We start from the raw sequence: 11,131 nt of genomic DNA on the forward strand, positions 1-11,131 counted from the left end.
GGTTGTCAGTACCATGCTCGTCGTCGAACGCAAAGAAGCAGAAAAAGTTCATGGCGCCCAGCGCCCTATATACTACCTCATCGAGGTGCTAACTCCAGCCAAGCAGCGGTACCCGCATCATCAGAAACTGGCATACGTCGTATGGATGACAGCACGCAAGCTGCGGCACTACTTCGCAGAGCAGCCGATCATCGTCATCACCGAAGCACCGCTGAAGAACATACTTACAAACCCAGATGCTATGGGTCGAGTATCCAAGTGGGCTATCGAGTTGGCTTCACACGACATCTCCTCCGTCAATCGAACCGCCATCAAGTCACAGGTGCTCCTTGATTTCTAGTTCGACTGGATTCAATCGCAAACGTTGGCCGCTCCCGACACATCGGGCTCTTGTACCATGTATACTTCAATGGCTCGAAGCGCCACATGGGCGCTGGCGCTGGCGTCGTCCTCATATCACCGCAAGACGACAAGATAAAGCACGTGATGCGGATGAACTTCCCTCTGTCGACAAACAACGAAGCCGAATATGAAGCCCTACTACACGGTATACGTATGGCGAAAGCTTGCTCCGCCGCGCGCCTGGAGATCTACGGATAATCAAGTCTCGTCGTGCAGTGAAGACAAATTCGAAGGTTGCGAGCTAAAGCACATCGGCAGGGCTAGCAACGAGGAAGCTAATACTCTGGAAAACATCAGCTCTACATGCTATGCAATTTCGGACGGCATCTTCTACGAAGTAATCAATCATGATTGTTAAAAAAAAAAGTGTAAGTACACTATGGGAGTTGCAAAAAAATGCTAGAACATGGCCATAACTTAGCTATGTGCCTCCGTTAGATCAAAATAAAAGAAGCTTCGTCTGTTTAAAAAAATTAAAGAACGTGTACGAATCAAAATAAAAGAAGCTTCATCCGTTTAAAAAGGAGATTTAAAGATCGTGTACGAACTATAACACGTGAGAAGGAGACCGACCGAACCATGTCATGAATGGCATCCTCCATGGACACAAAAAAAAAATGGTATCTTAAAAAGACAAGAAACTGTCATATATGTCATATACTGCAGTCTACCCATCCTATGGAACATCTCTTAGATTTGTATAAAATTAGATATATATGGCATTATTTAGCATATTGATTATGATTTTTTTCTTGGTAGGCAAAAATACATGTGGGCAACGGTATCTTCCAGAAATACCATCTTAATATCGGCCAATATTTGTCAAACAAATTTACTATTTTGTCAAAATTTAAAAAAAAACATTATTAAAATTATTTGAATACAGAAAAATTTCGTTCATTATTATTTGTTTTCGATGGTAACCGGTAAAACCAATTTCCGCCGAAATATCAAAAACACCGGCTCGGGAAAACCCTGATCTAGGTAGATCTATATTTAGATAAATCTAAAACATGTTTCTGGGAGGGAGGAAATACATATCTTCTCATTTTTACAACACGGTTGATTTTCTCAATCTATTTCCGTCATGCCATAACTAATAATTGTTGCCTCCCATCCATGCTCACACATGCTTGCACATCTTTTAAATAACAACAAAATATCTTTTATCTCACATGCTCTAAAAATATGATTGTAACACATGTAGATGTGAGTGAGTTGTAGATTTACAAACTAATAAACAACTCTCATTTTGTAACAAAAGATCGTTAGTGAATTTCACCAAGTATATATCACATCAACCTAGGCCATAACAAGATCTTTCTTCAGCAAATATGCCAATAAAACTAACTCATTAATTGTGGTTTTTAGAAATAAATATATGCATGATTAATTTAAACTTAGGACCATGATATATATGGAGAACGTGAGAGTTGGAGCACAGCAGCATGGCATGATCTAGGGTGCTCCTTTAAATCTGCACGACGGTGCTTTTCCACAAAATGAAAACAAAAACTTGTCACCTCCCACATGAAAAATACCCTTTCAACTTACGGTTGCCATCACACCACGGGGAAAACGCGTGCACGCTCGGACCTTAGAATATCCCAAACTTTAATACCATCGTCTTACTAAGATGTAAAAAGACATATGAATGTGCCGATTCCTAAACTAACATGTATTTTTGGGTAAATAAATAAGAGGAAACAATATTTTAACTTAAATAATATGAAGGTGGCATGCATAACATTGTATGTGCAACAAGATGACGCCCTCACATTGCGAGGGCCACCTTGCTAGTTTTCAAAATATCTGAAAAAGGTCTTCGGACTAGAATGCCCGAATAGAGAAGTACATGTTAGGCATTAGAAACTCGGTTGTAGGTTTTATGGTAGCCATTTCTTTTCACAAGGTCGCAAAACGTTGGGAATCTATGCAGCTGAATTTCCAACCAATACCTACATATATGGATTTTTTGTTTTCTCAAAATGTATTAATATGTTTTTCCATAAATTTAAAAAATACAAACTTTATAATAAGCGTGTGTTCTATTTTATGCTTTTCTATGGAGAGATATGGGGACCGGCCGGCTTTGGAACTGATGGTCAGATGGCAACTTCCTCCTTATCACTTGGCCACATGACAAGTTGCCATTGGTCCGCTCCGAAACACCCCAGGCGATATCTAAAGTTCAAAAATGACGGATTTGCTGTATCTCAATTGACTAAGAATTTTTTAAGTTTCAGTCACCCAAAAATATTTTTGAAATGCAACTGAAGCGAGTTGTAATTTTTTATAAACCGTAATTGCACTTTCCTCCTAACTGAGACTTATGAAATTCTCCGATTAAGACATAGGGCAAACCCAAAAATAATGGTTTCAATCTAACCATGGTTTAGAAAATCCTCTCAGATTCCATGAAAGTCCACCACGGTTGCGTGGCATCTGATTTGACAAAAGCAGAGTACTATTACATATTACTGTTTATTATGCATGAACCGCTTTCCAAGTTCTCATCCAGACGACCTTCTACACTGGATAGGTTTTAAAAGAAATGCCCAAGTCACATATATTCTTCGTATGCAAGTAGATTTCATTTGGTCAATCCAAATAGACAGATTCCAGGCGCACCCATATGACGTAGACAAGTGTCACAATTATTTTTTCCAATAAAGAAAATATAAATTAATATCGAGAGATATTAATTACATTTTGCCTCTGGAACAACGCAATACCATAGATGCACATACAAAAAGGAAGAAAAAAAACTAAGAACAAAAAAATCCCGCAACAGTATTCCAACTCTAGCAGAAATAATACATCCACCAACAAAACAACACCTGAATTCCAGACTCTCGAAAAAATGACATCTTCAAAAAGGGAACAATGCATAATCATAATCATCGTTGTCGCCCGATCAAACGATATTAGGTTTTACCCTGAAGATAGTCCCAGCTCTGAAAATAATGTCTTTAACAAGGCTATTGCTAGACACAACTAATTAAAAATAGACCTTGAATTTTTACCTTGAAAGTTAAGATTCTAAACTTCACCCATGATACTTCACGGTTATTTAATGAATAACAATGATCCAGGTTTCTGCTATAGAGAACGAAGGCATCAACATGGCTGTCTCTAGCTAGTTATCTCCTGCTGGACGGGCATTGACAAGGGGCTGCATAGCTTTGACGACAATGGTCATGTTGGGCCTGAAATCGGCTTCATACTGCACACAGAGCGCTGCCACCGCTGCCAGCTGAGCTAGCAGAAGAGATTCAGTTAAAAACAGATTAGAGCATCAGCAAGCGATTCACATTCCATTCGGCCACTGCTTTCGGTGGGTAGTCGTTGTTGAGCTTGGGATCGATGCACTCAGTGATCTTATCCTCACTCAGTCTCGGAGTGGCCTGTATGATCAGTGTCATACTCCTAATCAGTATGATATAGAGTAGACTAATTAAGAGAGTAGGTGGAGCGTACGTACCCAGGTGACGAGGCTCTGCTGGCCCTTTGGCATGGTGTGATCGACGGGCTTCCTCCCGGTGAGGAGCTCGAGGAGGACGACCCCGATGCTGTAGACATCGCTCTTTTGCGTGAGCTGGCCCGTCATGGCGTACTCGGGCGCGTGGTAGCCGAAGGTGCCGAGGACCTTGGTGGAGTTGAGGCGGGCGGCGGTGTCGGGGGACTGGTTGGTGACGTTGAAGTCGGCGATCTTGCGGTCGCGGCCATCGAAGATGAGCACGTTGCTGGAGCGGACGTCTCCGGCCGTGGATCACGGACGGCTGCACCTTCTCGTGCAGGTACTCGAGGCCCCTGGTGGCGCCCAGGGCCACCCTGGCGCGCTGGCTCCAGGTCAGGGTTGTTGGTGCCAGCAATGGCTGGCTCCCTCTTCTTTATCTCTCTCTCTCACAATCGCACGAACGAAGGTGGAAGGAGAAACGTATGGCCTGGATTTTCTGGCGACAAACGCCGCCATGGGCGCACCAACACCCTAATCTTTTCTGTTCAGCTGGCTCACACCACACCTTACAAGTACTTGACTCACGACGGCAGCTCGGCAACCACCATGGCCGCACCCACACGAGAGCTATACATGGAGACTACATCTTCCTCCTATCGCTACTCAACTAGCTATCTTTGCATTAACGATCAGTTGTGGTTTTATACGCGGGCAAAGCCCAGGCCACGCACGCTGCCCAGCTATCATGCACGCACTAAGAGCAGGTCTAACAGACCCCTTAAAAGGGCCAAACCCGTATAATAACCGCCGATATACGGGGTTGGGCTCTACCCGGCCGTCTAGCAAACCCCGTAAAATAGTGCCCCGCGTCGATTTTTACAGTTTCAGCTAAGGGTGGCTTTTCGCCCCTTACTTCTACGGGGCGGGAGGCTGAATACAGGTCCAACCCCCCGGTCGTGGCGCGCTGAACTTTCAGAAAATCACAACTTGTACCAGACTAGCCGGATCAAGCTCCCGCTCCACCAGCGCGCGCGACGCCGCCGACTTGGCCCCCTCCGCGTCCGCGTTCGTCTGGGCGAGCTGGGCCTTCGCTCGTGCTCGCGCGTCGGGCGGCCGGAGAGCAGCCACGCCCGCAGCGAGCAGCCGACGCGAAGCTTTCCGTGACCTCTGTGCGTACGCGCCAAGCGAGAGAGGAAATGGTGGAGCTAGTGGACTCGCATGGTTGCCTGCGTACGTGAACTTTGCTCAGCTGGTGGACTCGCATGGTTGCCTGCGTACGCGAACTGTGCGTACACGAACTTTGCTCAGCTGTTGCCTGCGTCGACCTCGCCGGCGGGGCAGCACGCACGGGTGGCGGTCGGCCAAGGCGGGGCAGGGGCCGGGGCGGCGTCGCACGACGGGGGCTGTGGCGAGCGGGGGCGGCAGGCCGACGGCTGGTGGCTGCGGGCAGGGGCAGGGGCAGTGGCTGGAGGAGGAAGAAGAAGAGGAGGAAGAAGGGGAAAAAAATTGATTTGGCATATTCTCGGAATATACCCTTTTACAGTTTAGGAATACGGGGTCTGCTAGCTCGGACAAGTTTTCGGCCGATCGAAATCGAATACAGGGCCCTCTACTCGTGTTATACGGGGCAGAAATTTAAGGGGTCTGTTAGACATGCTCTAACTACCTCCACTAATCCATGCACTCACGCAAAACCAGCTAACAACCTGGCCCTGCGCGACTCACGCACACGACCTACTCCACTCGCCATGGCGGGACGACGCGCACGCACCGGAACACCGAACAGCCCAGCCATGTCCAGCGCTTTCTGTCAAGATTACGGCTAACATTTTTCCCTTAATCTTGGCTCGATGTTGTCGGAGATGCTGCAGCTGCCGTCGTCTTCATCGCCAGCGGCCGCCGCTACAGCCTACCGACGATTGATGTTGCACTCCGTCATGATCGACATGCCCTCAGCTCACACTCATGCCGCGCACTGACGCAGGCAATGCGGCCGCTCGAGCAGCTCGATCTTGTCATATCCTCCTCGATCATACCGTGATCCACACGCACCAACTCGTTGCCATGATCGCACGCCGACGCGATCAACACAGCCGGCCCTGCGTGCCCAGGACGCGGTATTCTTCCTCGGCTACACACGCCCAGCTTCTTCTCCGCCGGTGACACACGGAACAACCGGAGCGCACACACACGCCGGTCGCCACCGTGCTCACGCCGGTCGCCCTACGGCCGTCGCATGGCGCCACTACGGCCTCCGTGGCCGCGCAGCTCCACCACGCTGCCGCCATGCCGCGCCACCGCGGCCTCTGCTCCACTACGCAGGTTGGCCGCGACCTCTGCGCTCGCCGCACATACGGCGGACAGCGCGCCGCCTCCACGTCCACCGTGCTCGTCGCGGACTTACCGCGAGCCACGGCCCGGAACTTGAGGCTCTGATACCACTTGTTGGTGCCAGCAATGGTTGGCTCCCTCTTCTTCATTTCTCTCTCACAATCGCACGAGGAAGGTGGAAGAAGAAACACATGGCCTGGATTTTCCGGCGACGAACGCCGCCACGGGCGCACCAACGTCCTAATCTTTTCTGTTCAGCTGGCTCACACCACACCTTACAAGTACTCGACTCACGACGGCAGCCCGGCAACCACCATGCCACACCCACACGAGAGCTACACCTGTCTCACGTAAAACCAGCTAACAACCTGGCCTGGTCATGCGCGACTAACGCACACGACCTGCTCCACTCGCCATGGCGGGACGACGCGCACGCACCGGAACAGCCCAACCATGTCGAGCGCCTTCTGCCAAGATTACGGCTAACAAGGGTCGGCCCCGGCTCGGCGCCCTTTTGGCCGTGTAGGATGTCGTAGAGGGAGCCGTTGGTGGCGAACTCGTAGAGCACGATGCGTTTGTTCAGCTCCAGACAGTAACCCAACATCTGGGTGAAATGCTCGCTCCCGAGCCTGGAGCCCTGGACACCACGGAGAGCTGCGCGCAGAACTCGGCCTCCGGCTGCCCCGAGCCGCCGTTGTCGAACACCTTCACCGCCGCGGCCTCGCCGGTGCTCAGTTTGGCGCGGTACACATGGCCGTACGAGCCTTCCCCGATCAGCGACCCGGCGCCGAAGTTGCCCGTGAGACGGTTGAGCTCCTCCAGCGGGACGGCCGGCACGTCGATCGGCATCACCTTCGCCGGCCCGACGTCGCTCCTCGGCGCGTTCGGCCCTCTTGAATGCTAATTCGATCCAGCTAATTAGTTCCTAGTCCTAAGGTGATGGCCATTACGGATCTCTAGGTCCCGCTATTGGTTATTGATCGAAGAGGTGTCTCGATCACATCTGCATCATTCACGAACTGTAGGATGACATACTTAAGGTTAGATGTCGCGTATGGTAGATACGAGGATATGAGTGGGCCAGGCGTACCATCCTAAAGGCCCAGCCGCCCCCTCCCAAGGGGATAAGGATCAACCCTAGAAAATAGGGGGATTTAGGGGCAGGGGCGGCCACACCTTTCCACCCCTGAACCCTAGATCACTACAAGGATTCCGCTGTATTGCAACAAAAATTATGGCGACGACAATTTTTTGTTGCAATAAATTGTAATATTACCACAAATTATCTATTTGTGGTAATAGGAGGCGTGTATTGCAATGGTCACGAAATGTTGCGTTAAATAAGTCTTTTGTGGCAATAGAATCTAGTTATTGCAACCAAATGTTAGATCGTGGCAATAATCTCAACGTATCTCCACAATTTTATTACGGTGCCATAGATAGTTCCATAGTTGCAATAGGGAAAATATATTGCAACAAAATCGATATATGTGGCAATACTTTTCACATATTGCCACAAGATTTCATTGTTGCCAAATAGTATATGATATTGCAACGATATTGGAAGGCCCCACATTTCAGACCAGATTTCTTATTGTCATGCTTTGGGATATTGCCAAAACAGGAATACACCTCACCATGAAATAATTTTAATTTATTTTGATAGGAAAACTAGTTTTTATAATAATAATAATAATAATAATAATAATAATGTAGGACCCAAACATATTACTCCTCTTCAGCAGAAATAGGCAAAAAAAAAAACAACGCAATCTGTTTTCCCTCCAAAACTTAGAGCCAATTTCTTAACAAAATTCTAAACGACCTACAGAATTTTGGTTTACCGCTATTTTTTTCGTATTTGTAGTGGATTCCCACCAAAACTATTCATTAACTAATATATTTAGGTTTACCATTCTCAGTAGAAAAGAGAGAATATGGCGACCGACTGCTCTCGCCCAAGGCGACACAGGCGACGCGCCGCCCCTTCCCCATCGACGGCGCCCACTCCGGCCAGGTCGTTCACCTCTCGGGACCTCGTCTGCGTCTGTCCCGGGCGGCCCCTGCCCCCGCTGCCGGCTTCCATCCCCGCAGGTATGCGTCCCGTGGCGGTCAACTTCTCCAGGCCCCGGGCAGATCTGTATCCGATCGTGTTTATCCCCGCAGGTATGCGCCCACTGTCGGCGGGGACATCGGCGATCTGGAGAACAAGATCATCTCCCGACCATGCATGGCTTCATGTTAACCCGGGATCCCTGCTCCCGGGCTACCTTCCTGTAGAATCCTCAGACTCACGGCAAGATCATCGATCTTCCGTTTTGGGACTCGAGATCAAAGATGACTTTCTCGTAGACTGCAATTGCCTGCTCTCCATCAAGGAAACTATTCCAGACTGCATCGTGCTCCTGGCTCAGCCTGACGGCCCCTTCATATGGTACTGTAAAGTGTAAAAAGTTTTAATTTGTCTACATCAGTCGATCTGTAGTTTGCTGTCCGGGCTGCACCTAGCTTCATAGAAATTTCCTCCGTTCCTATTATTCTCATGTGTGCCCTCTGCATATGTGTTGCCTGGTGATTGCAAATTTCTAATTAATATTTGTAAAATATTAATTTGCTTCTGGAACCTAGTTGGATAGGGCTAAATCTCTCGATTTGTAGTGTGCCCTGCAGGTGCAACTAGCTGCATATATAATTTTCACCTGCCAAAATGACTGTGCTTAAGTGGCTTAGCATTTGTATATTGAGGTGGGCATAAACATACACATTTATCATCAGTTTTATACTAACTTTGCTGATGCTACCTTTTCTTCAGTTAAGATTTACCGAGTACTTTTCAGTAATTTTTGGTCAATCGTCCATGCATGTATATGAGTAAAGCAATTCTATGGCATCTCTTTATTTTTTGTTTCTAGCGACATTACCTAAACTGTTCAGTTTTTGTTTACGCAGCTAAATAATTCATACACTTCAGAATGGTTTGTTGTTGCACTGAAGTTGATGTTCCATTAAGTCATACACTGACAGCTGCAGTGAAGTTTTATTTTTACCAATATCAATCTAATTTCTTCACATTGTCTGCAGCATTGTTCCATTAAAGAATGACTATGTGGAAATGCAAGTTAATGAGGTTAAATGTTTCTTTTTTCAGCTGAGATGTTAAGATGTTGATTCTGCCTAGTATCAAAAGAATAGATGAATCGGGCGAATCAGTCTAAGGCTATTTCTGGATGTACGATGTGTTTCATGTATTATTGGATTACTAACTGGGTGATAATTTTTAATGTCCTCCATTATTTATGCTAGACTTGATTTGTAGGGTATTATCCACATGCCAACACCTGAAAGAAAGTTGTTGTTCACTGTATTGCACTGTCTATATATAGCATCAGCCAGTTGAACAGTAGAGACAAAAAACTGGTCAAGGTATCTCTTCAGCAACTCAAATAATTTTTTATTTTGCTACTTGATAGGATTACCACTGTTTCTATTTTTACTCTTATGTTACTTCCAAAAAATGACTTCTGCAGGACACTCTTGAATTTATGCAGGCCATTTATATATTCATTTATGGGAGGCCAATGTGGGTCTACCATGAGTTCTAGCAACAATCGGTCATGTTGGGTATGTTTTTGAGTTCAGTATTGTATACATAGCAAACTTTGTATTGACACATGTCAATTGCAATCCACATATCTGCGCAATTTCCTTCTAGTCAGTAAGTATAATATCTAGTAGTAACTAATTTATTTTAGCATTCAATTGCAATGTATAAGGTCAGCTGAGCATCATATGGTTTTGTTCAGATCTCATCGTGATTATTCCTCTGGCCAGATTTCCTTTTGCATATTCATATGTTGATAACCACTATGATTTCTATGTCAAACAAGCTATTTAAAATGGATAGGATAACAATTTTTTTTTTGCATGCTGTCATAGCTTTGGCGTGTGACCAAGTTGAGTATACATATTTACAAAAACAGATCAACTACATAGTAGAATCCACTATACCACTGCATTTTGACAAGTTGATATTGATAACGAACTTTTTTTTCAGGTCCCATAGATCAGCAAGACTTCTATATTCGGATATCAGCTTTGGACATGTTAGGCAAAATATTGCAAGGAATACATATAGAATTAGGTAGAACATTATAATTTGACGCAAGGTTGTAAATTATCTATTATTTAAACAATTAATATGTATTGGATGCTATTCCAGTAATTAATATTGAAGTATTTGTCACTACATTCATATTGTATTCTATCTTTGTGTCTATTGTGCTATGGTTCACCCAGCCAATCTCATGGCAAAATGACTAATGCCACAAAAACAAGAATTGTTTCATAGTTTCTTGCCACGCTTCACTATTGCTATGGAAGATTATGCGCCACAACCTGAGCTTCGTTGGCATAGGTTGTTGCCACAAATGCTGTCGCCACGAGTTTGTTACATGTTGCGTTAACGTATCTCCACAAACCAGTTACATGTTGCGTTAACCTATCTCTACAAACCAAATTGTGGCACCAAGTGATTGGTGCCACGAGAAAAAATGTGGCAACTTACCACATGGTTGTTGCAATAGCACACTTTATTGCCACGATTGCTTTTTTGTGGAAATAACCTATTACCATGTGTCCAATTGCAACGGATGCCAACGAATGTCATTTTGTGGCAATAGGTGTGTATTGCAACAATTTGGCATGTATTGCGACGAACGACTTTGTTGCAATAGACCCAGATTCTTGTAGTGGATGCCGTCTCTCACCCTCCTCTCCTCCTGCGCTGGCTTGCCGAAGCCCTGCAAGAATTCTCCTCCACCACCACCACATCGTCGTGCTGCTAGAACTTCTCGGAGGATCTACCACTTCTGCTGCCCGCTAGACTGGGGAGAGAACGCCTTCATTGACACCATAAGTGTGACTGAGTACGGAGGTGCT

At 46.1% G+C, this 11,131-nt stretch overlaps 1 long non-coding RNA gene and 1 pseudogene across 3 annotated transcripts; one reads left to right on the forward strand and one right to left on the reverse strand.

Moving 5' to 3' along the window:
- Nucleotides 1-3,541: 3,541 nt before the first annotated feature.
- On the reverse strand, nt 3,542-8,279 carry LOC124696570 (annotated as a pseudogene).
- Nucleotides 8,280-8,521: 242 nt separating this feature from the next.
- LOC124699564 lies at nt 8,522-10,424 on the forward strand. 3 transcript variants are annotated; one of them, XR_007001431.1, is made up of 4 exons: nt 8,522-8,627; nt 9,342-9,616; nt 9,721-9,814; nt 10,248-10,424. It is a non-coding gene; the product is annotated as an uncharacterized LOC124699564 (long non-coding RNA). The 3 variants fall into 3 exon arrangements; XR_007001429.1 differs by lacking the exon at nt 8,522-8,627 and having other exon boundaries at nt 9,199-9,616; XR_007001430.1 differs by lacking the exon at nt 8,522-8,627 and having other exon boundaries at nt 9,199-9,616; nt 9,742-9,814.
- Nucleotides 10,425-11,131: the final 707 nt, after the last annotated feature.

Source organism: Lolium rigidum, chromosome 3, assembly GCF_022539505.1.
Source record: "Lolium rigidum isolate FL_2022 chromosome 3, APGP_CSIRO_Lrig_0.1, whole genome shotgun sequence".
NCBI classification, from domain to species: Eukaryota; Viridiplantae; Streptophyta; class Magnoliopsida; order Poales; family Poaceae; genus Lolium; species Lolium rigidum.